Source organism: Camellia sinensis, chromosome 2 (genome assembly GCF_055761805.1).
Source record: "Camellia sinensis isolate YWXY chromosome 2, ASM5576180v1, whole genome shotgun sequence".
Taxonomy (NCBI): domain Eukaryota; kingdom Viridiplantae; phylum Streptophyta; class Magnoliopsida; order Ericales; family Theaceae; genus Camellia; species Camellia sinensis.
The window spans coordinates 158,517,521-158,545,244 of NC_138962.1; the positions used below are offsets into that span (position 1 = coordinate 158,517,521).

Consider the following 27,724-nt stretch of genomic DNA (forward strand, 5'->3'; position numbering starts at 1 on the left):
TCAGTTAAACTCTCACACCTACTCCCTCTACCACATAATAAAGTCAGACAGATTGTGTGATAAAATAAAAATAAAAATAAAAAGTGATTTAAAACACTGGAGTGAGATAGGGAATCCAGTATTCCCTGGTAAAATCTCATTGTTTTCTTCATTAACTACAAATTTCCAGATTGCTACAAGCCAAAAACATTTCAATACAAACTCAACTGTAATGGACCAAACCCTTGAATCCTTGAGATGATTTTAATGGTGGAAGCACCGATACAAAACTAAATAAATAACTAATCACAATAATAATGTTCTCAAGAATATTGTAGGTCACCCATATGAGATGCCACTGCAACTAAATCCCATACAAAAATTTTAGAGAGTAACTACTGCCATGTTATTTCATGACTACATCCAGTACATAAACAACCTAAGAATGGTGTCCCAACTCCTCTATATAAGAAACAAACTACAAATTATTTATACAATCACAGTAAAAGAGAATGCACCTCATCCTCTAGAATGCACCTCCCACTTGTTCATGTCTGGCACAACAAGATCAAACTGTTTCTCCAATTCTCCCCATTGCTGCCTTCACCTCTTCAATCTGGTCGCACAAAGCCTCATGCACAGAACTTTGAATTTGAGCAGGCACACGTTGGACAATTGGGTGCTAGCTCAGCATTGGACCATCCACCTTCTCTCTCCATCACCAAAGGCCTTGGCTAGCACTGCAACATTTGATCACTAGAAAATTAGAGTTGTAGAGAGACAGAGAGAATAATGGGGGAAGATGCGGAGATATCTATACTATTATATAAAAGCCTACAACCAAGTTGGTATAGACATGTAACATTTTGTTGATTTCTGAAAATGGCCACAAGAACAGTTACTTAAAAACAAGAGCAATTATGCCTGACTCAATTTATTATATCGAAAAGAACAAAAAAAACACAATGGGTTGGATTGTAAATTTCATAGCACAAACATGATCTTTTCAATCGCACATGTATGGTGGTGTTTGGGAAGTTTGGGACTTGGGTTTTTTTTTTTTTTTTCACAAAAAGACAAACTTTTTGCAAAACCAAAAAAAACACATCCAAACAAAATATCACATCCAACCCCATAATCATTTCACTTTTTCTCTCATAAACATCACATCCAACCACAAAAAAACCCAACTATCTTCCCAAACTCAAATTTTTTTTTCTCCAATAATATCCTACAACTAAAAAAACCTACATAAAAACTCACTTCCCCAACACCCACTATATGTGCTTACCCTTGTAGTATATTATAATTATACACACATAGTGGAATGGAATGGTTGGATACAGGGGTGTGGGTGGTTTCCAGAAAACTTTGGCCATCTTCCGTCAGCTCTATGACAGGCTTCAGTGATGGGATGGTCACAGACTCACAGCCATGACGTCCAGTGGTAACACTCTAGCCACCAATTTACGCAACCTCCTCTCGCCACCCCCACCTCCAGCAACTCACCAAACATGCTTCTTTATTTTTACATTAATTTATTTTCAAAACATTTGTGTACCACCAAACAGGATTTTTATTTTTGTTACTCAAGGAAAAAAACAAAAACGAAAACAAAAACAAAAACCTTATTTCCTGTTTTTGAAAACAAAAAACTGACGATGTCATAAAATGACACCTAAATGTTTATATGTTGTCCCACAATAGCTCGAAAAGAACAAATTAGCAACCCAGGTATAGACTAAGATTAAACAGAAATATATCCCTCTGAATGCCTAGTTTCAACCTGGCATGAAATCATGGTTCCTCTACCTCTGCAGTATAAGCTAGCAAAAGGGAGCACCAACTTTTCACAAATTTCATGCACGAATTCTGATTACTAAATATTTCATCACTGGGATATGGGAAGTACAACAGCGAAGCAGGAGAAAGTGAAGCTTGAGTAACCAGCTTAGGGTATCATGAGATATCACCCTTTATTTATAAATGAAGATTAGGATTTACAAGGAAAACAATTACAAGATGATCCCTGAGGACATAATGATTACAGACCCTAGTGACTTTCGGCTAATATAATATGCTAAGTGACTTTCGACTAATATGCTAACTCTCTCCCTCAAGCTGGTGCGAAGATATCTCTTATGCCCAGCTTGCCTAATATGTCATGAAATGGTTTATTCCCAATTCCCTTGGTGAGAATGTCAGCAAGTTGTTCACCAGACTGGACAAAAGGAGTACAAATGGTACCACTAGTGAGTTTCTCCTTAATGAAGTGGCGATCAATCTCAACATGTTTTGTCCTGTCATGTTGAACTAGATTGTGAGCGATGTTGATGGCGGCCTTATTATCACAGTATAACCTCATGGAGTCCGTCTGAGCAATACCTAGATCACTTAACAATAATTTGATCCATAAAAGTTCACACACACCTTGTGCCATAGCTCTAAACTCAGCTTCTGCACTTGACCTGGCAACCACATTCTGTTTCTTACTCCTCCAAGTAACTAGGTTGCCGCCAACAAATGTGCAATACCCTAAAGTTGATCTCCTATCAGTTACTGACCCAGCCCAGTCAGCATCTGTATAGGCTTCTACACGAAGATGATCATACTTTGAAAAATACAGACCCTTACCAGGAGCAGACTTCAAATACCTCAAAATTCTCATGACAGCCTCAAAGTGAATCTGATGAGGAGCATGCATAAACTGACTAACTACACTGACAGCAACAGCAATATCAGGACGGGAGTGAGATAGGTAAATGAGCTTACCCAATAATCGTTGATAGCTCCCCCTATCCACAACTTCTCCTCCTTCATCATCCCCCAATTTCTGATTGGGTTCCAGTGGGGTGGCACATGCCTTGCAGCCAAGCATCCCAGTTTCCTTCAACAGGTCAAGCACATATTTTCTCTGTGAGATAAATATCCCATCCTTAGAGCGAGCAACTTCAATTCCCAGAAAATACTTCAAGCTTCCCAAGTCTTTGATTTCAAACTCTTTGGCTAAATATTTCTTCAACAGAGATATTTCCCCACTATCATTGCCTGTAAGAACTATGTCATCTACATAAACAATAAGTGCTGTAGTCTTACCGCGTGAGGAATGTTTCACAAACAATGTGTGATCTGCCTGACTTTGTTTGAAGCCATATTTAAACATAGCCTGAGTGAATCTCTCAAACCAAACCCTTGGAGACTGTTTGAGACCATATAATGACTTCCGAAGTTTGCATACTTTGCCTTCTGTTTGATGATCCTCAAAACCCGGAGGAATGTCCATATATACTTCTTCTTCGAGGTCACCATGGAGAAAAGCATTCTTGACATCAAACTGATAAAGCGGCCAATCGAGATTAGCTGCGAGAGAGAGAAGTACTCTGACTGAATTCATTTTAGCCACGGGTGCGAAGGTCTCCTGATAATCAATGCCATATGTCTGAGTAAACCCTTTTGCCACAAGTCTTGCCTTGTAACGCTCAATAGACCCATCTGCTTTGTGTTTCACAGTATATACCCATTTACATCCCACAGGTTGTTTGCCCGTAGGTAACTCAGTCAATTCCCAAGTGCCATTCTTCCTAAGTGCTTTCATTTCCTCAATCATGGCTAGTTTCCACTCAGAGGTAGCAAGAGCATCCTGAAAATGGTTAGGAATGCTAACAGAGGAAATATTGGACACAAATGCTCTATATGAGGATGACAAATGAGAGTATGATACAAGCTGTGAGATAGGATGTTGAGTACAAGATCTCACACCCTTCCTCTTGGCAATAGGAACATCAAGATCAATGGACTCACGAGATTCAAAGTTACCTAGACTCTCATCAGAAGCAGGAGATGGCAGTGGAGTAGCAGAAACGGTCCCGTGTATCCAGTTAACTTGTTTTCTGTCTATGTCCCGGACATAAACATGCCCATCCTTATTCTTGGTGACAGTGGGTTCTATAGTTCCAGTAGAAGAGGGGGGTGCAAGAACAACTGGTTCCACCATAGGAAGCACAGTAGTAGAGGGTGGTGCAAGAGCAACTGGTTCTACCATAGGAGGCACAGGACTCATTTCACACCAAGGCTCCCCCGAAAATGAGGACAGTGACACCGGAGAGGACAAGAAATACGACTGGGACTCAAAGAAAGTGACATCCATGGACACAAACCACTTACGAGAAGAAGGGTGGTAACATTTATACCCCTTTTGAGTAGGAGAGTAACCAAGGAAAACACACTTGAGGGAGCGAGGGTCCAACTTACCACGAGAGGGAGAGTGATTATGGACAAAACAGACACAACCAAATATTTTGGGAGGAATAGAAAACAAGGACTGAGAACCGAGGAGGACGTGAAGCGGAGCCTGTTTGTCCAAGACCTGGGTAGGGAGACGATTAATAAGATGGGCAGCGGTGAGAACAGCGTCGCCCCAATAGGGTCGAGGCATATTCATAAAAAAACACATGCACCGAGCCATGTCAAGAAGATGCCGATTCTTGCGTTCGGCCACCCCATTTTGTTGAGGGGTATTGGTGCAAGAGGTCTGATGGATAATGCCATGAGTAGAGAAATATTGTCCTAACCCAGAATCTATGTATTCCCCGCCATTATCAGAACGAAATATTTTGATAGTGGCCCCAAACTGAGTACAAATCATCTTATGAAAAGTGCGAAACACAGAGAAAACCTCACTCTTATCTTTCATGAGATACACCCAAGTAGTACGAGAAAAATCATCAATAAATGTAACAAACCAGCGATGACCTTTCACAGACAGAACACGTGAGGGACCCCAAACATCAGAATGTATTAATGAAAAAGGAACTAAGCTTTTATTCAAACTGGGAGCAAAAGAAGCTCTATGTTGTTTTCCAAATTGACAAGACTCACAAAGAAAGTCAAACACATGATGATTTGCGAAACTAGAAGGAAATAAATGCTTAAGTAAATGAAATGAGGGATGCCCAAGACGCCGACGCCACAGCCATACATCAGCGGGGGTAGTAGAAGACGTGGTGGAAGAATAAGCAAGTTTGTCCGGTTGATCCAGGAAGTAGAGACCATTTTCTGCACTACCACTGCCAATCGTCCTCCCCGTGACAAGGTCCTGAAAAAGACAATGATCAGGAAAAAACGTCACACAACAATTCAAATCCTGGGTAAGACGACTTAAGGATAACAGATTAACAGAAAACTTGGGAACATGGAGAACAGAAAATAGATGTATGGTAGGAGTGACTTGGACTAAACCTTTTCCAGAAATGGAAGAAACAGTTCCATCGGCAATCCTAACTTTGTCCTGACCTAAAGAGGGCTTATAGGCAGAGAAAAGATCAGAGGAGCCAGACATATGATCTGAGGCACCAGAATCAATAATCCAAGGCAAAGATGTATGACACAGGAAAGCACAAGGAGAAGATGCTAAGTTACCTGAGCGGGCAAAGGACGAGGAAGCGGTACTGAGAGCAGTAGAAGAACGGCGGTCCAACAATTGGCGCAAAGCATCCTCCAGCTCAGTATCAGAAGCTTGGGTAACAGAAGTAGAATTAGAATCAAGGGTATCAACGGCACTAGACTGATGAGCCCGGGAATAGGAACCACGTCCTCGAGATTGGCCAGACCGACCTCCTCGAGAACCAGACCGATCACCTCGACCCCCAGATGGAGTCCCATGAAGCTTCCAACATGTCTCACGAGTATGCCGCGGCTTCTTGCAATAATCACAGAATACAGACTCCTTAGCAGCAGACGGAGGAGGCAGGCTGAGGCCATCTCAAGGAGTAGACAGCAATGCGGAACGGTCAGTAGAGACAGGGGACATCATAGCAGACCGACGACTCTCCTCATTTTGTACATAGCCAAATGCCTCCTGAAGTGAAGGAAGAGTGTTCATACTTAGAACTCGACCCCTAACTGGATCATACTCCATATTTAGGCCTCGTTTGGGAACAGACTAATTTAGTAACTTTTTGGCTATTTGGCTAAAATGTGATGTAAAAAAAACTAGTATGTTTGGGATGACTTTTTGGCTTTTTACGAAAAGATGTGCAAAAAGTAGAGAGAAAAGGGAATCTTTGACTTTTTGGTATGAGTTGTTGGCTTTTTGGCTTTTTTAGTAACTTTTCGACTTTTTGGCTAAAATAGCCTGTTGCCAAACGAGGCCTTAGGCCGGCCAAAAATTTAAAGACCCGTTCCAGTGCGATGAACTTCTTGTACCCGACAGAATCAGTAGGGCAAACGGGCTTATAGTCTTCCAGGTGGTCAAGGCGTTTCCAGCCGTTGGTGAGGAAAGTGAAGTACTGAAGAACAGTCTGCTCCCCTTGAAGTGAGCTCTCAATAGAGCGACGCAACTCAAATGCCTGTGAAAAATTTCCTTTACGGGAATAGGTAACAGCCACAGCCTCCCAAATGTCCTGGGCAGTCTCCATAGACAAGTAGCCCTCACCAAGTTCTGGAACCATCGAATGGATAAGCCAACTCATAATCAAGGAGTTGGTAATCTCCCATTGGTCATAACCTGAGTCAGTGGTACTAGGTGTCTGTATCCTGCCATCAACATACCCCATCTTCCCTCTGCTTTTCAAAAACAAAGTCAAACTTTGAGACCATGCTAGGTAGTTCTGACCATTAAATAGAGAGGTGGTGATTTTCAGACTAGGGTTGGGGTTCTCAGTCATGGTAGTAGGTAGAATGAGACTCTCACTCTTTGGTGTTTGAGAAGAAGGGGACACACTAGTAGAATCTGTCATGGATACAATACTACCAAACCCGCAACAAAACTAGTGGAAATCACAAACCCGAAAGGTGGTAGTGAGATAACAGACACAATGACCACTATAAAGACATAACAAAATTAAGAAACGATTTTTTTTTTTTTTTTTTTTTTTTTTTTTTTTAAGTTGAGTGATTTATGTATACAGGTATTTATATATAAATATATATATATATCAGGCTATGTTTATATATATATATATATATATCAGGATATATATATATATATATATTTTTATAGATACCACAGGGAGATCATACCACAGTGAGACAGAGGCTGAGGACGACGAGTGACGAAGACGCCAGAGGACGACGAGGGCGATGAAGACGAGCGACGAATGGCGGGAGGAGATCGCCGAGCTGAGGAGCTGACGGCTGAGTGACGATCGACAGAGGAAGACGAGGAGATCGACGAGGTGAGGAAGACGAGCTGAGGAGATCGACTGTGGAAGACGGCTGAGTGATGATCCACCCAGGTAAGCTTCGAACCCTAGAGTGTCGTTGGTGAAAAGGTCTACCAACGAGGGTGAGCCGAAACCCTATAGGTTCAGCTCTGATACCATGAAGCTTGAGTAACCAGCTTAGGGTATCATGAGATATCACCCCTTATTTATAAATGAAGATTTGGGTTTACAAGGAAGATAATTACAAGATGATCCCTGAGGACATAATGATTACAGACCCTAGTGACTTTCAGCTAATATAATATGCTAAGTGACTTTCGGCTAATATGCTAACAGAAAGCACCAAATAAATGAGGGTTAATTACACGAACCTCCCCTGAGGTATCTTATAATTACAGGACCTTCATTGTGGTTTCTAAAACGACAATTACCCCTGTCGGCTTGATGGCATTAACATTGCTACTAAATGACAAACATACCCTTCCATAAAAAATACTGAAAATTCCAAAATAAAACACTCATCTCTTATCATAGACATCACCGCACATAATCCCATACCCCCATCTTCACTCAGCTATCACTCTCTAAACTTCACTCCATGGTTCCACTCCCCAACAACCACCTCCACTCCATTTTGTAAGTTCACATTGCAAAAACTGAGAAGGTAGAGCTCTGCGTCACATTTCAATGGCAAGGAGTGCACAGTAGCAGCTACTCTGAAGCATTGAGGTGGGTTTGGGTCTCTCTACTCTCTCTACATCTTCCCCTAACCTCACCACCCCAGCCCCATCACTATTACCAACCAACAATCCTCCCTTCCCCCTCCACCACCTCCATCAACAGCCACCCACCACACCCCCTCCACTCAGTTCATGATGGCTTCGATAGCTTCCACCAAAGCTAGAGAAGAGTTATTTGGGCTGCACACCAGGTGTTTGATGAATTATTGCAACCATTTTCCTCACCTAAACCACGTTTTTGGCCTCTCTCTCTGTTTTTCTGTGCACGAGACGTTTGGCCTCCCACACAGTTGAGGTGGAGGGTGGTGCTGGAGTTGCTACACAACATATCAATATGGGTTTTGAAGATAACATATATACAGACGTATATATATGCCTCTGTGTATGTCCAAGCCACAAAGAAAAAAATTCAAAACAAAACTAAGGATATATATGTTGAATCTGATTAGTAAAGATAAATATTGAATATGATTGAAATTTAATCTAATTCGTAAATGTAAATCTTGAATATGATTGAATTTAAGTGTATATACAATTTTTGTAAAAAACAAACCACTTTGTATGATAACAAACCAATTAGGTAACTAGATCAAATTTTTCTTCAAATTATGTTGAATGGATTAATAGAATCCCGTTGATGGAATCTTGCAATCTTAACTAGACAATTTTTTGTAAATGAAAGTTTGAAGAATCATTATCTTACACAAAAGAGAACCTAGCCCGGGATTTGATGACTGTCCGGCCTCTCTAGCTCTAGGCTTTTTGGTTCTAGGAGCCACGATCTGATTTTACTATCAAGGAACAGCTAGAGAATGAATAAGCAAGGCCACTATGAAGAAATCAATGTTAAATCAATGACCAATAGGCGCTGAGGTTGATAAAACTATTTAAGGATGAAACATAACAAAGGAATATGAGGAAGTTAACAAAAATTAACTCAGGTTATGTTGAACACTGCAAAAAAAATAAAAAAATCTTGTGCCATGAACCGATGAAATCAGAGAGAGAGAGAGAGAGAAAAAGAGAGAGGGAAAAAAAAAAAAAGCCGAGGATTTAAGGATTAAAATAGCACAAAAAAAATTGAAATGGTCAGAATTATTGCAAGTTATGTTAAACAAAGTGAAAAAAAAAATGATTTTACTTCTTTTGGCATGAACTTGTGATAGCAAGAGTCAAAAAAATATAGACTTCAGATTTAGTGTTCACATGATTAACAAAGAAAGACTTAGTTTTTTTTATAAATAAAAAAATAAAAAACTACTTTGGGCAGGAACCAGTGAGAGCCAAAAAAAATTCAGAATAAAAATTCAGAGTTATGCTACAGTGTTATAGAATTTAGATTTAGTACCCACAAATTTCAGTAAAAATAAAAATAAAAAAAGATTCAAGACAGAGCTAAGTATGAACAATCTGTGAGACATGGAAGTATTTGGCAAGAATATGACCAACATCAAGCTTTTTGAACAAAATCATGGAAGTATTTCAAGAATAATCATCAATCAAGAATAAAATGACCATTAATCAGTTTGGAACAAACCCACATATGGATGTATGACCCCAAAAGAAAAAAACATTAAATCTAAAGCAAAATCAAGGGGTTAAGGTAAAGAAACCAATGAAAATACAGAGATTTACCTTAGTTTACACAAGAAATTGATAGAGATTGAGTTTTTAGAGGGTTTGGCAGATGGAGTTTGAGCGATATGGAGATTAGGGTTTACATAGACGAAGCAGAGAAAAGAACAGGAATAGAAGCAGTCGGTTTTGGGGCTTTTAAAATCTGCCCAGGTGGCCACCGGTCGACCGCCAAGTTGTCCTCCCGGACGACTGGCTCGGTAAAAAATCTCCTGTGCTGCGGAGCTCCTGTGCTGGTTGCTTAAAAGTGGCTAGGGCTAATTTATGTGACGTACACAACGTATAAATGTATATGACAGGCCCAATAATTCAACCAGAGGATTTAAGAGCATAGCAAGTATGGTAGGTATATGTAACTCAATATGTATGGTAAGTGAGGGAAATGAATCTGCTAGTGTAGGAAACAAGTTTTGAAAGAAAATTAGGTAGCTGGATGAGTTTTAAGGACAGAGATAAGATTTTTATGTGTTAAAAATGCAACAAACAATCCTTGAGTAAAAATGTATGAGTATTTTGAAAGCATTCAACTGATATTTATGATTCCAAATTAATGCAATAGTATTCATTCCTCAATTTGAGTAAAACTTCAAGTTTGCAAACTCAACAAAATCAATATGTAGAATTCGACGTTCCAAATTCGCCGCAAATAAAATTAAAGCATGTCTTGCTTAGGGATTTTATGAAAATATCTGTCAATTGCTTGTCAGTGTTTATAAATTTAATAGCAATATCCCCTTTTTGAACATGATCTTTTAAAAATTGGTGTCAAATTTCAATATGTTTTGTTTCAGAGTGTTGAACCGGATTTTTATTTAAGTTGATAGTACTAGTATTATCACATTTAATAGGGATATAATCATAATGTAAGTCAAAATCATCTAATTGTTGTTTCATCCATAGAACTTGGGCACAACAACTTCCAGAAGCTATGTATTCCTCTTCGGCCGTTGATAAGCAACAAAATTTTACTTTTCCCTAAACCAAGATACTAATGAGTTATCAAAAAGTGACAAGTGCTAGTAGTTTTTCTATCAAGTTTGCATCCAGCAAAGTTGGCATCCGAGTAACCAATCAAATCAAATAATACACCTCTAGGATAAAATAAATCCAAACCCAATTTAGGATTGTCGGTTAGATATTGAAAAATACATTTAACGACAGTGAGATGAGACTCTTTTGGACAAGATTGAAATCTTGCACATATGCAAACAGCAAACATAATATCGGGTTTACTTGCAGTTAAATAGAGAATTGAGTCAAATCATACCTCAATATTTTGTTTGATCAATGGACTTACCCTTCTCATCTTCGTCTAGCTTATTGGAATTATTCATTGGTGTTGTGGCTACTTTTTTGATTCATTCATACCAAACCTTTTAAGTAGTTCCTTTATGTACTTAGCTTGGTTGATATGGATTCCTTCCTTACTTTGTTTGATATGAAGTCCAAGAAAATAATTTAACTCATTTCAAATTCACCTTGCATAACTTGAGCAAATTTTTTACACAGATTTATTAGTTGCTCCAAAAATTATGTCATCAACATATATTTGCACAAGTAAGATATCATGATTTTTAGACTTAATAAAAAGCATAGTATCAATTTTTCCTCTTGAAAAAACATATAGAAGAAGTAGGTTTATATGAACAACAAATCTAAAGCTTTTTTTTTTTTTCCATTTCTACTATGACAAGTTCATGCCAAAAGATGTAAAATCAATTTTTTTCACTTTATTTCACATAACTTGCAATAATTCTAAACACTTCAATCTTTTTTGTGATGTGTTTAATCCTTAAATCCTTAGCGCTATTTTTTTTTTCCCTCTAACTTCATCGGTTCATGGCACAAGAATTTTTTTTTATTGTGTTCAACATAACCTGAGTTAATTTTTGTCAACTTCCTCATATTCCTTGTTATGTTTGGTAAATTTATCAAGTTGGTCCACTCCATCGGTTAATTTTTTCCTCATATTCCTTTGTTATCCTTGCCTTGTCTCTCTCTTTTACTTACACCTCAAGCACTCACACGAAGAAGAGGACAACTTCACCCTTGACTCTTATGTCAAAGGAAAATTTATTGAGTTTGATGTTCCCACTTTAGCACAAATCCTTGGGGTTGAGCTAGGTGATCAACAACATTACTTTCAAATTGATGAACAAATAGCTCAACGAGTTGGTTGTATTACTGAAGTTTATTCTACTATATGCACTGGCAAAACCACTGGCTCCCATTTACTTGCCAAACACCTCAAACCCCATCTTCGCATTCTCCATAGATTTTTATTAGAAAATGTCACTCCTAAGGCCAGCCATTGTGATGTTCTGTTATACTGTTTTGAGGTTGGTCATCATATTGTCGCATACTCTCGTGACAAATCTTTACCTTTTGGAACCCTATTAACCAAAATTTTAGAACACTTCAACATCAGTTTTTCAAATGAGCATGACTCCAAAATAGCCTTTGACATAAGTGAATATACCATCAACCGGGTTAGAGAAAGTGATGTTTTGCATAGCAGCTTGCATGTCCTTGATGCACCTATAGAGGATCCTCAAGAACAGAATCCAAATACCATGCCACTACCGCAACAGCCTCCACCTCCTGCATATTGGACAGATTTTATGGCTATGGAACAAGAATGTTATAATCAGTGCCTTCAATGGGAACAACAAACATCCACACAACTGGCGGATTTCGAGCAAGCTCAACACTTTTTGATTCAGCAACTCAGTGACTTGAACACCCGCATTGATCATATGGAGAGCCGCGTTGATGGCATCTATCAGCACTTCTATCCTCCACCTCCACCTTCACCTGATGATACCTTGTGAACTCCATTTCTTATATTGCTTTTGATAATGTCACACGGGAAGAAAATGCGGCGATCTTTTTTGTTTTGGTGATCTTTTCGCTTTTCCTTAGGAACATAAGACATAAATTTTCTAATTCTAGTAAGTTGTGAACAAGTAACTTTAATTAATCTAATTTATGTTCGCTTTTACTTAAACTGATCTCTATTGCTTTTGAGCTAACATTCTATTAAGCAAACATTCAAGGGGAGCATGACTTGAGGGGGAGCTTTCCTCATTTTATACAAATCAAAACATCTTGGTGTGTCATCATAAAAAAGGCGGAGATTGTTAGATATTATATACTTTTATGATGTTTATTTAAATGTTTTGATTTATCTTAAAATGATTTTGAAAACATGATTAATAGACTTAACCATCTCATTTCATTCCTCATACTAATCATGTGTCTGAAGATCAAAATGATCACTAATTGGATGATCTGAATCTTTTTGTTACTAATTGATTATGTTTGAGCCTGTGCAAGATGATTCATATATTAAAATTAATCTATGTCATTAATCCAATCTCATTGTTTTTGAGATCACATATGAGCTTAAACAGATGGTGAATGAAGCATGGAACAACAGGAGAATAGCAATAGTCAAGCCCACACGGGGCCGGACGTCCGAGCGGACGACCGACCATGGCATTTTGGCCCAGTTTTGATTCTGTTCAATTTTGCTTCACTCTAGACGTCAAACAGGCAATATGCTCGATGACCGCAGTAGTCGCCCTTCACGATCGGGATATGACCGGACATCCGAGCAAACATTCGGGCGAATGTCCCTCAAGAACAAAACTTCACTCAGGACATCCGAGTGGACGTCCCTCTGTTCAAAGCAGTATCTATCAGAAGATGTTGTGTGTTGGTTTTTGGCTCAGTGACCTATCATTCAATGGACAAAACACACTTGGGTGACAGAGATACTCTGAGAAATTAATTATATATCATCCTCAACCATCACCAACCCATCATTCAACGAGAAAAAAGAATGGGCTCTGTTAAATTTAACAGAGCTCTCAAACTCTGTATATAACAGAGCTCTAAGCACTATTGCAAAGCACAAGAAGATACAACGTCCAAAACATTTTCTTCGTTCTTCGTCAATCACATCTTTCTTCATCTTTTGAAGTGTTCGTCATCTGTATTTCCTCTTTCCTCAAAAATTATTTTGAGTTTTATCTTTAAGCCCATTTACCTGTGAGAGGTCCCTTTACTGATATAACACAAAACTTCAATCTTTGTAATATTTCTTGAGAGAGTTTCATTACAGCTTTCCTTGAAAGCAAAAACACCATATCAATTTGTAAGAGTGTAGTACACACAGTGTTCTTGAAACCTTGAGAGTGATTGAGAATCATCTGAGGATTTCAAGGCTCTGAAGGCTTGTAAAGCCTGTGTAAATTTTGTGGAGGATTGCTCTATTTTTGAAGAGGTTGTTAGTACCCCTGTGAAGCTAGAGAAATAGTGGAAAATCTCAAGTGAAGCTTGAGGAGTAGATGTAAGCTTGGTTAAAGTTGAACCACTATAAATCTATTTGTCTTCACTTCCCTTATCTCTTTACATTTCATTTACTGCTATAGTTGATACTTTTATCTGTTGTTGAGTTCATCTCAAGTTCTTCACCTTTCTACTATAGCCAACTGATATTTTATTAAAAATTCATTTTCCATAACTATCTGATATTATTGTGTTAATCATCTAACCTTCATCTACTTTTCAAATATAATATTTCAAATACATTCATTGCCATAATCTACTTCTTCTTACCATCAGATATACTTGCTATATTTGTTGTTCGTGTTTAAATTTTTATTAGGTAATTGTTAGCATTTTAATTGTAGAAACTAATTCACCCTCCCCCCTAACCCTCCCCTCTAACTCTCCCCTCTCTTAGGTTGTCTTTTGGGTAACAATTGGTATCAAAGCCTAGACTCTTGTAGGTTGTCTTTTGGGTAACAATTGGTATCAGAGCCTAAATTCTTGTATAAGACTTGACCATCTTTGAGTTTTGATCTATGGCAACCACTGTAGAAGGGCAAGCAACAAATAGACCACCTTTGTTTGATGGTAATAACTATGGCCATTGGAAAGAAAAGATGACCTCATATCTTCAAGCCACGGATTATGCCCTATGGATCATTGTCACTAAAGGCCTAAAATCCTGACCAAATTAGTAGACAATATTAGCATAACTAAAACCGAAAAAGAGAGATGAAAAAGATCAAAGACTATTACAAGCAAATGCTAAGGCCAAACTCACCCGTATTTGTGGATTAGATTCCAAAGAATACAACAGAATTTCTGATTGTAACACTGCCAAAGAAATTTGGGACAAACTTGAAGTTACTTATGAAGAAACCAACCAAGTTAAAAAATCTCATATTGACATGCTTGTTCATAGTTATGAATTATTTAAGATGAAATCTGATAAATCTATTTCAAGCATGTTTACTAGTTTTACTGAAATGTAAATTCTTTGAAATCACTTGGAAAAACTTATACTAACAATGAGTTAGTGAGAAAATTCTTAGGTGTCTACCAAAGAATTAGGAAGCAAAAGTCACTGCCATTATAGAAGCAAAGAACCTCTCTACACCAGGATTGGATGAGCTCATGGGTTCTCTTATGACTCATGAAATCACCATGAAAGGACATGAAGATGATGAGGGTAAAAACAAAAAAGGAATTGCATTCAAAACCTCATCCCATGAAGTAGAAAATGAAGACTCTAGTGAAGATTTAGTAGAAATCTCAAAAAGTACTGCAAGAAAAGCAATCATGGAGGAAGAAAACCTTTTAAGAAAGAGTACACCAAAGATGACATCCAAAAAAAAAAAGCTATTATTTGCTATGAGTGTAAAAATCGAGGACACATCAAGATAGATTGTCCGAAATTGAAAAAACATAAAAAAGATTACAAAAGAAACAAGATGGATATGGTAGCAGCTTGGGGAGGAAGAAAGTGATGATGATAGTTCAAATCAGTGTTATTAAAGGCGATAGGCGCACCAAGGTGCCAAGGTCTCCTAGGGCCTAGGCTCAAGGCGCAAGGTAAGGCGCAGGCTTCACCAAATTGAGCAGCACCTTGTATCGAAAAAAATATATAATTTAATATAAGTAAAAAATTTAGGGTTCAACAAAAACAAAATGAAATGTTAAATATTTAATATTTTTTAGATATTAGGAATTAGGCTAATTTTTCTTTTATCATTAATTTGGGGTTGAATGCCTAATGTATTGGCATCTGTAAGAGAGTAAGGATCTTCTATAGTTACACCATATTAAATCAATGGTCAAATTTTAAACAAAACCAATTAAAGCAACAATAAAAAAAGCCCCCAAGACACAAGCCTTAGGCCAGTCAAGTGCTATCGAAGTCGCCTGGCCTGAAACACTACAAGGCGCAAACCTTGGGCCTACACGGGACTTGGGCCTAGGCGCACAACTAGGCGCACCTTATCGAAGTCGCCTAGCCTGGAACACTACAAGGCCCAAACCTTGGGCCTAGATGAGACTTGGGCCTAGGCGCACGCCTAGGCAGCTTTCAATAACACTAAAATGAATATCCACTTCTATATGTTTTGTGCTCTCATGGAGAACTGAATCTGAAGCTAACATAATTACTGACTTATTGTCACAGAACAAAAGAGATGAGATATTCTCCTTAAAGCCCAATTAAAGCCCAATTCTGCAAGAATAGATCTGACCCACAATATCTCAGAAGTACCACGTGCCATAGCACAGTATTCAACCTCAGCGGAAGATCTAGAAACAACTACATGTTTCTTACTCTTCCATGATATAAGATGATTGCCATAGAAGGTACACAATCCAAAGGTAAAGCGTCAGTCAGTTTTGGAGCCAGCATAATCAGCATAAGTGAAACAAGACAACCCAGACTGCAAGCCTGCGGAGAAGAATAGCCCTAAACTAGGAGTAGTCTTCAAATATCACAATGTTAAGTTTTTGTTATTGGCAATCCCGTTTGACAAAACTTATTTCAGTTGTAATTTTATTCGATCTTTTATTTCAGTGAGGCCATGAATATTTAGATGCGAATCCAACCCAAATTGTGCCTAGACAGAGGAGTTTGTGATCTTAATCCTTTCATGTTTGCCACTTCGTTGACTAAGTACAGGGAAACCGCTTGAGCGATGAAATGTGCACTCGAGTGGTTTGCGCGCTCATGTTTTCTATAAAGTGCGTTGTTCGTTATTTTTGGGGTTTGGGTGGTCTAAATTTTTATAGAGAAAGAAAAAACAAAGTTTTTATATTGAAGACTATTTTATATGAGTTTCCTTGGTATATAGAGGGTGATCGTTTGATCAACGAACTCCAGATTGTCGAACATCAAGGGTTGGTATTATTGTTTCGTTTACAAAAGAGAGAGTTGTTCTTTGGTGGATTCTAGGGAACTTGAGCCTAAAGCTTTGGTGGATTCCGGAGCGGCTCATCATCATGGATTCGACATCAGCGTTGTGGATTCAACGTTAAACAAGACAATTCCGAGGTGAAGACAGTAGTGGAAGAGGCACATTTGGGTCGGTTCAATTCGGGCATAGATTCACTAGGTAATTGAAAGTACACTAGCGTAATTCCTTTTTATCTTCTTAGTGGATTGTTTTGTTACTTTGGCCCGTGATTTTTTTTATCACAATTGGAGGCGCTCCAATTGTGATTTTTCCATTTTAAATCGTTGTGTCAGTTTGTCTTTGATTCTTTGATTGTTTGATTAGGATTGTCATTCGTTATTTAAAATTGAAACAAAATCACAAATCAATATCTTAGGGTTTTTTATATTTTTCACGCGGGATATGATAAACTACATCAAGATGAGCTGTATGAGGTGCATGCATAAACTGACTCACAACACTTACAACAAATGTCAAGTCTGGTCTAGTGTTGATCAGATAAATCAATCAACCCACTAAACACTGATACATACCCAAATCACTTAATAACTCACCAATAAGCTTCAGATTAGGATCCATAAGAGCAGAGGTACGTTTACAACCCATCACACCGGTATCTTGAAGAAGACCCAAGGTATACTTCCTTTGAGACAAGGAAATCCCTTGGCGAGAATGAGCAATCCCAATACCAAGAAAGCACTTGAGAGGACCTAGATCTTTGACATTAAAAACATGGCTACGATCCTTTTTAACTTGAGCAATTCATGTAGCATCATCACCAATGAGAATAATATCATCAACATTGACAAGCAAAATGATGCACCGTCCATTCGCTTGTCGCCTAATGAAGCAGGTATGATCAGAGTGACATTAAATGAAACCTATAGACAAGATAACCTTGCTGAACCGACTAAACCAAGCTCGAGGAGACTATTTCAAACCATACATAGATTTGCGAAGACGACACTTTCCAAGCATACTCCCCCTCAACTCGAAAACCGGGTGGAGGATCCATATAGATAGTCTCAAGTAATTTCCCATGTAGAATAGCATTTTTGACATCAAGCTGATGAAGAGGCCAAGAATGATCAGCTGCTAAGGAAACAAGAAGTCGAACAGAGGTCAACTTTGCCATTGGCGCAAATGTAGCTCCAAAATCTTGGCCATGGACTTGGGTGTGTAGCCCTTGGCAACCAAACGAGCTTTATAGCAATCCACAGACCCATCAACAAGATACTTAATAGTGAATACCCATTTACACCTAACCGTCTTGGCAAAAGGAGGCAACGAAACAAGCTCCCATGTCTGATTGTGTTCTAACGCATCCATTTTAGCTTGCATAGCTGCCACCCACTTGGGATTTTGGAGGACCTCAAAGACAAAGCGAGGGATGGAGACAAACTCAAGTTTGCCTAAAAAAGAGCGATAAGAACCTGTAAGACCATCATAAGAGAGATACTGGGAAATAGGATAATTAGTACTACAAAGCCAACCATAATGGGATGGGGGGCGATGCTCTGTGTCGAGATACTAAGAGAAACGAGTAGGTGCAATATGAGAAAGCGACTTACCTAACCTGAGAGGAGAAAAAGAGGTTGGCGGGGGCCAAAGGCGACTGGTGTAAACCTACAGAGGCAGGTCAGATGGAAGAGATGGAAAAGGGCCAGGAACAGGGTAATTATTCTAAGTGTTGGAGATATCTATATCAAAGAAGGGAATAAGACGAGTAGAATGAGACTGGGGAGATGGTGGAATAGCACTAGGAACCTACAAAGGAATGTTAGAACCAAAAAACAGCAAATCCTCACAAAAAGTAACATCTAAAGAATTATAAAAATGCCGAGACACTAGATCATAACACCAATACCCTTTAGATAAAAAGGAATACCCTAGAAAAATGCAACGAATAGACAGCAGTAAGAACAGCTATATGCCAGTAACTTGGGAACATTCATACCACGAAGAAGACACCGAACCATAGACATAATATGGCGAACGTTCAGCCACCCCATTTTGTTTAGGTGTACGAGGACAAGTGAGCTGTTGGAGAATACCCACTTGATTAAGGTGGAAGCGAAAAGCATTTGAGATGTACTCCCCCCTATTATCAGAGCGGATATTCCGAACAGCAGACTTAAATTGGGTCATTTGTAGAAACTGAACAAAAATGGGGAAAACCTCGTATTTACACCGAATAAGATAAACCCATGTACATCGAGTGTGGTCATCAATAAAAGTTACATAATATCTATAGCCGAACAAAGCAAGTACAGAAGATGGACCCCAAACATCAGAATAAATGAGATCAAAAGCACACGGCGCACTAGTCATGTGAGGAATATAATTATGACGTGTATGTTTAGCCAACTCACAAACCACACAATGAAAATGAGAATCATTACAAGCCTTATTTAAAGACGAAAAAAGTAAATATAAATATTGAAAGTTTGCATGACCTAAACGGGCATGCCATAAGGCTAAAGTTTGACTAGAAAAAACACAAGACACTGAAGTAGGCAAAACAGACGCCTGTAAACTAGATAAAGGAGGTGGTGGTGGCAAAGGAGGTGGGTCCCTGAAGTAAGACAGCCCATTGCGCTCATATCCACTGCCAAAAATCCTCTTCGAATTCAGGTCCTGTAAAACACAAGAAGTGGGTAAGAAGATGACGGTACAATTAAAAGTCTTGGCAAGACCACTAACAGATAACAGATTATAGGCAAATTTAGGAACATGAAGAACATATGAGAGAGATATATCAGGAAATAAAAAGACAACTCCCTTATGGGTCAGAAGAGAGAGAGCCATCAGCAAGACAGATAGTTTGATCCATAGTAAGGGGGACCGAAGAAGAAAGAAAAGAAAACTCACTAGTCATATGATCATTAGCCCCCGAGTCCAGAACCCATGTGGGACGAGTAGACCAAACATGGAAAGTAGTAAAAGTACCTGTGGCAAGGGTAGTTGTGGATGGGCCCGACTGATGAGTAGTGAGAGAGCCAAGATGGGCTTGAAGCTGACCAATCTGAGTCTGAAGAAGATGTAGGTCGGGAACACTAGATGGCACTGTAGCAGGTACTGATTCCACAATAGCCGCAGTGCAAGTGGTACTATGATTCTGAGCAAACCGTTGCTTCAACTCAGGGTGAAGCTTGAAACAACAGGCCTTAATATGGCCAGTTACCCCACAATGGTGACAAGTAATCTTCCCGAAAGAACTGCAGAAACCAAAGCTAGTAGCAAGGGCCATCTAATCGGGAACAGGAGAAGGCTCTAGGATGGTAGTGAAAGCAGACTGAACCAAACAGCAACGATGCTCGTCACTATCAATAGTAGCAAAGGCCTCATATAAAGATGGCATAGGTGAGGTGTTCAAAATCTGAATTCAAAGAGACTCAAATTCAGGTTTTAAACCCATAAGAAACTGGTAAGTATGCTGTCAGTCCAAACGTTTAGAGACAATAGGTGCGGCCTCCACTGGAAAGTCGCTCAAGGGCTCATATTGAGTCAATTCCTCCCGCCGAGCCAGCAAATACCCAAAGAACTTTGCAACCGAGAGTCCCAAAGCTATCTGAGAAACATGTGAGATATCCTGATAAAGCTCAAATATGCGAGCATCATTATGAGCATGAGCATACATCTGAGTAAGAGCCTTCCATAGACAGGGAACTATGTCACAATACATGAACATGTGATAAATCCAATCTTCCACATAGTTGAACATCCAGCCTAAGATAATACAATTATCAATATCCCACTGTACACTCTTAGGATCATCGAGGTTGGGCTTCAATCATAAGGAGCCAATGAGACTTGCCTTTGCCCCCCAAACACAATTTGAGGGAACGACTCCATGCAGCAAAATTCTTCCCATTCAACAAGAGACTCGTAATACAATGAGCCGAAGCTTGTTGAGAGGAAAAATCAAACCCAATCAATTTACCAAGAATAAGAGATGCATCAATCCCACTAGAAACGGTGGAGTCAGTCATGCTAACAATTGTTAGAATAGTAAAGAGAGGGGAAATAATATGTATTGTATTGAATGATAGAAGGCCTGTATATATAGGCTGAGAAAGAGTATCCTGTTAAAAATCTAACTATGAGAAAGAGTATCTTATAAGAGACCTAACTATGGCAATATCTAATATATCTAGGAAATCAATACCTAATATATGTAGGAATATATATCATATATACATTAACATCCCCCCTCAAACTCAAGGAGGATAAGCATCTTGAGTTTGGAGAGAAAAACTAAAACATGAAATAAAACTAAATAAAATAAAAGACAAATAGATTGCAAAATCTAAACGGGAGCGCAAGGGCGCTTGAAATAGATCAGAGGCCGAAACTAAAGCCAAGAGATAGTTTATGGTCGTGTCGAACCATTGTAGGAACTGGCTGAAACTAATGCCAGGATAGTTTAAGGTCATGTCGAACTAATGCCGAGAGACTGTTTATGGTCATGTTGGACCGTTATAGCAGCTAACCAGAATCATTGTTGGGACAGTTTGAAGGGGTCATGCCGGACCGATGTAAGAGCTAACCGGAATCAATGTCGGGATATTTTAAAGAGGTCATGCCGGACCGATGTAAGAGCTAACCAAAAAAATAATTATTTTGCTTATTAGAAAGTGTGCTATACAATATTAAATCAGTGATTGACACAATCACAGATTATATACATAATACTAAATATAAAAAGATTCTATATACTTTAATTTCTATATTCAACACTCCCCCTCAAGCTGGTTTGAAGATATTCAACAATCGCAGCTTGCCAATGGATGACTAGAAGCCGAAAAACACTCAACGGCTAGTTCAAATAAATGCTACCGAACAAATCTGGTAATCCACTAAATAAAAAAAAGTCAAAAAGTGCTTAATATATCAGCACCACACCCTAGAAAGGAGGAAAAAATAGGGACTGAACTGTCCTAAAAGAACTGCCAAAGCGTCTATGGCTAGGAAATACTCTGGTCGGCAACCAACAAACCCTGGTCGGCATTAGAGGCCAGAGCTAATGCCGGCAGATAATTTATGGTCATGTTGGACCGTTACAGGAGCTAACCGAAATCAATGTCGGGACAGTTTGAAGGGGTCATGCCGGACCAATGTAAGAGCCAATCGGAATCAATGTCGGGACAGTTTACAGGGGTCATACTGGACCGATGTAAGAGCTAACCGGAATCAATGTCGGGACAGTTTACGGGTAATTTTTTTTTTTTTAAATAAGGAAACAATAACTTTTCTGAGTTGACGGCGGAACCCTACACTTTTCGACGCCGTTCACTGGTTTTCCGGTGATCGATTTTTTTTGAAGAACTTGTTTGATTTGCTTTCGCTTTTGCGTTTCCGTTTCCATTTCCTTGCGATTCCTTTCCTTCTCATCCCTTGAAGATGATGAGCAAGTGAACGTGATGGATGACCAAAACTTCTTTTTTAAATCAGAACACTTCTTTACTTTTTATATATAAAAAATTAACATTTTAACATCCCAAAACATCACACTCCCACAAGGATTATACATGGCAATGGACCGCAGAACCTATTAATATCTTCATAGCTAAAGAAGCAAAATCATCAATGGTGATTGGAACAAAGGCACAGGAGCTTAAATTACAACCCAGAGGACATAGGGTTCAAAGTTTTGGAAAATCCATTAAGGGCACAGCCCTAGACATCTGAACAATCCTTGCCGGTAGGGCAAGAAGGTCTCCTTCATCTCCTCCGCCTGTGCTCTATTCACATTGTAATGCAACTCGTGAGCCAACCGCGGAACGCTACGGTTTTCGATGCCGTTCGTTGGTTTTTCGGCGATCGATTTTTTTGGGAGAACTTGTTTGCTTCGCTTTTGCTTTTGCGTTTCCGTTTCTTTGCGATTCTTTTCCTTCTCGTCCCTTGAAGATGATGAGCAAGTGAACGTGATCGATGACCAGAACTTCTTTTTGTTGCCTCTACCTTCACTTTTGCTTCTGTACAATAGATCCTTGAAGAATATCCACTTCTTCGAGTTCCTTCCAAACGATGAAGACCTCGAAGACGAAGCAGAGCCCAACGGTGTTGTATCGATCGACGGAGTTTCAGCTTCTTTATTCTCAGAATCATCCAACTCCAGAATGCGATGATGATGAGAGGCCTCATTTCTTTGTCTTCTTGCCATTGGAACTGTGCTGTTCGTTGTGGTGACATCGACCGGATCTGACCATTCAAGAACAACTCGTCGGCCAAACTCATATCACTCAGTGAGAACCCAGAAGAAAATTCGAATTCGAACGAGCCAGACTCAGCGTCGTTGGTGTCACCATTGTTGGAGGAGTGAAGGTTGATGTTTGGTTCGCCATTGTTACGATTTGAAAAGAGGATTATCTCTGTCTAATTTTCCGTCTGAGAGAGGGAGTTGGGGTGGGCTTAGGGAGACTCATTCACAAAGCTCTCTGTCTAATTATTGTGTGTCCAACAAGCCAGTCAAACTCGTTTCAGTCCCTAAACCCACCCCAACTCTCTCTCAAACGGAAAAACCCCACCTTTAATGTACTCAACTTTTTACTCTTTATTTTTTGTTTTTTTTTTCCTCTTATCATTCACTGACATGTGTCAGTGGGGATTGTGGTTGTGGGGGTCCTTTATGATTTCTGCTCTCGAACTCACACCAATAATCCTCTTTTCAAACCGTAACAATGGCGAACCAAACGTCAACCTTCACTCCTCCAACAATGGCGACACCAACGACGCTAAGTCTGGCTCGTTCGAGTTTGAATTTTCTTCTGGGTTCTCACCGAGTGATATGAGTTCGGCCGACGAGTTGTTCTTGAAAGGTCAGATTCGGTCGATGTCACCACAACGAACAGCACAGTTCCAATGGCAAGAACACGAAAAAAATGAGGCCTCTCATCATCATCGCATTCTGGAGTTGAATGATTCTGAGAACAAAGAAGCTGAAACTCCGTCGATCGATACAACACCGTTAGGCTCTGTTTCGTCTTCGAGGTCTTCATCGTCTGGAAGGAACTCGAAGAAGTAGATATTCTTCAAGGATCTATTGTACAGAACCAAAAGTGAAGGTAGAGGCAACAAAAAGAAGTTCTGGTCATCGCTCACTTGCTCATCATCTTCAAGGGACGAGAAGGAAAAGAATCGCAAGGAAACGGAAACGCAAACGCAAAAGCAAAAGCGAAGCAAACAAATTCTCCCAAAAAAACCGATCGCCGGAAAACCAGCGAACGGCATCGAAAAGCGTAGGGTTCCGCCGTCGACTCACGAGTTGCATTACACTGCGAATAGAGCATAGGCGGAGGAGATGAAGAAGAAGACCTTCTTGCCTTACCGGCAAGGACTGGTCGGATGTCTAGGGCTGTGCCCTTAATGGATTTACCAGAACTTTGAACCCTGTGTCCTCTGGGTTGTAATTTAAGCTCCTGTGCCTTTGTTCTAATCACCATTGATGATTTTGCTTTTTTAGCTATGAAGATATTATTAGATTCTGCGATACATGGCGATCCATTGCCATGTATAATCCTTGTGGGAGTGTGATGTTTTAGGATGATGTTAAAAAGTTGATTTTTTATTTTTTTTATATATAACAAGTAAAGAAGTGTTCTGATTTAAAAAAGTTAAAAAAATTAAAAAGTTAATCTTTCCAAATTACCTCTGAGTCTCTATCAGTTATGTAATATTTTATTATAAAGTAAATTATTAAATTATGTTTTTATAAGATTGCTATTCATCCTAAAAGTGTTTAATTATGATTTTTTTTAATATAATTTCTTATTTTTTAAATATGACAACGGAATAGATTGAGGTCCGACGAGCGGCCAAGGCAAGGCTGCCGCCTGCCGGTAAGGCGAAGAACACCAAGAGCTTAACCTATAGCTTTGATACCATGTTAGAATAGTAGAGAGAGGGGAAATAATATGTATTGTATTGAATGATAGAAGGCTTGTATATATAGACTGAGAAAGAGTACCCTACTAGAAATCTAACTATGAAAAAGAGTGTCCTATAAGAAACCTAACTATGGCAATACCTAATATATCTAGGAAATCAATACCTAATATATGTAGGAATATATACCATATATACATTAACAACAATCACAGCGAAGCAAACAACCGGCCAAATCACAGCAAAGGTCGGGAAAAAAAACGACGTACTATAAACACTACCGAATACACCGGTAGCCGAACACAACAGAAAAACAATCTAAAAAGTGCTAACCACATCAGCACACGAACCCTGTAAGGGTAAAGACAGAAGAAAAAAACACCCCGAAAAGGAAGCCCTACTAGACCCAAGGCAGGGAGGGTCTAGTCGGCACCTAAGGAAGCTGCGACAGTGAGGAAGAGGGACTACTGAGGGGCTGGGAAGTAAGAGGAAGGGCTATCAAGGCTTGAGAAAGAAGAAGAAGGGCTTTCGGCTTCAAATGATGAAGTAGCCAACTTGTGTCTCATGGCTCTAGGAGAAGAAGAATCCACTCAAGATGAGATAACTTTTAATTATGAACTTGAGAGTGCTTTTAATGAATTACGTGATGAGTTTAGAAAAGTATGTACTAAAAATAATGTGTTAAAGAAATTAGTAGCATCCTCATCTAACAATGTAGATGAATTGAAGAAAGAAAACCTTGTTTTGAAAAATGACCTTAGCACTATTTCTGATGAGAAAATTTTCTTAAAAAACAGCGTTGATGATTTAAATAAAACTCTTGAAAATTTTGTAAAAGGAAGAGATAACCTCAACAAGTTTCTTGGTAATCAAAGATGTATTTTTGATAAAGCCGGTATTGGCTATGATCCCATTAAGAAACAAAAGAACCTCAAAACAATTTTTGAAAAAACACCTCCTATGACACACCCTCATATTACTTGTCATTATTGTAGGAAAAAAGGACATTATATCTCTACTTGTCCATTCAATAAGAATATGAACATGGGAACTAAAAATATTTAGGTGGTAAAAGGAACTAACAATACCAACCAAAAAGGACCCAAGAAATCATGGGTACCAAAATCCAACATTTGATTATCTTATTGTAGGTATGCCTTAAGTCCAAAGCAAAAGACAGAAGATGGTACCTTAATAGTGGATACTCTAGACACATGACCAGAAAAATCATTCTTCACTACTCTATGATCCAAAGATGGAGGATTTGTCACTTTCGGAGACAACAACAAGGGAAAAATTATTGGCATTGGTAGCATCGGTATCTCTCCTAACCCTTCTATTGAAAATGCTCTCCTTATAAATGGATTTAAGTATAATTTACTTAGTATTAGTCAATTATTTGATAATGGTAATTGAGTTATTTTTGATAAATCACATTGTACAATTAAAAGCACAATTGGTCACAAAACACTATTTGTTGGTAATCGCCTTGATAATGTCCATGTTTTTCATCTCAATGATCTCTATGCTAGTGATGTCAAATGTTTATATGCTATTAGTGATAGTAGTTGGTTATGGGATAGAAGACTTGGTCATGCTCAATTGCTAAACTTTTGAGAAAGGATTTGGTCGTTGAACTTCCAAAAATTAAATTCGAAAAAGATTGACTTTGTGGTGCTTGTCAACAAGGAAAGCAAACCAAAACATCTTTTAAATCAAAATCTCGTATTTCCACTATTATACCTTTACAATTGTTGCATATGGATTTATTTGGTCCCTCAAGAACATCTAGACTTGGTGGTAAACATTATTGTCTTGTTGTTGTTGACGATTTTTCAAGATTTACATGGGTTATGTTTTTAACACACAAAGATGAGACATTTTCTTCTTTCACTAAACTTTGTCAGAAAATTCAAAATGAAAAACGTTTTCTTATTATTAATATTAGAACCGACTATGATAGAAAACTTGAAAATGAAAATTTTGAATTATTTTGTGATGAGCATGGTATTGGACATAATTTTTCAACACCAAGAACCCCTCAACAAAATGGTGCTGTAAAAAGAAAGAATAGAACCTTAGAAAAAATGAGCAGAACAATGCTTTGCGAAAGCACATTATATGATCAGGAAATCAAATGATGGTTGATGGACACATACCAGGGAAACAAACTTGCATTAAAGATGCCTCCTGCTCAGAATGTTACCTGATTCATCCACAAAAAATAGGGGGAAAGAAAGAAAAAAAAAAATGAAAAACAAAAAGTAAATGTGAGGATTATTACAATAGAGTTAGGTTAATGATCAATAACTAGATGTAATTCAGGAGATCATATTTTGAATTTAATGGACTGTCGATTGAAATAATAAAATTTGCTAACTAGGTCCAAATGTCTATGAATTTGGTAATCAATATTTTGCAGACAACATACATATCCAAATCCCACTCTTTTTTAGTTGTTCTAACCACATAGCAACTCATATCCCTTTTCCACAATTATTATTAGAATGAACCCAATTGTGAAAACATAAAGAAATTCCCAGTCCTGCGAAAGATTCAAGAAAGACTTGTTTCAATTGCAAGACACCAACAAACAAACAAACAAACAAACTTATATTATATAAATAAAAATGAACATTTAACATCAAACCCTCCATCTACTCCGAAAACACTTCCTACTACAACCTTGAAACACAAAAAAAATAGATATACTAGCCATGTCTTTGACGACAAACAGTATATTACCCACTATTCAGTAAATAGAGAGAGAGAGAGAGAGAGAGAGAGAGAACCATCTTTTTGACGAGCTGCATTTTGCGGTGGTAACTTGTGGCGGCAGCTCTGTTTAGGGTTTTGATGAGCACTGTTAGCTTATAGATTCTGAGACAGAGAGACAGTTTTATATATGAAAATTTTTGCTGATTTGTGATTAATTTCACTATTTTTTATTTATAATAGTTTTCCTTAATATATATATAATAATTTTAGAAACATTAATATATATATAATAATTTTAGAAACATGATTCTACTACATTATATAGTGTTTTATA

At 38.5% G+C, this 27,724-nt stretch overlaps 1 long non-coding RNA gene across 1 annotated transcript; it reads right to left on the reverse strand.

Moving 5' to 3' along the window:
- Positions 1-212: 212 nt before the first annotated feature.
- Positions 213-27,724, reverse strand: LOC145820415 (uncharacterized). The gene is made up of 3 exons (XR_014361924.1): positions 27,465-27,724; positions 26,832-26,878; positions 213-719 (listed from the first exon to the last, which is right to left on the reverse strand). It is a non-coding gene; the product is annotated as an uncharacterized LOC145820415 (long non-coding RNA).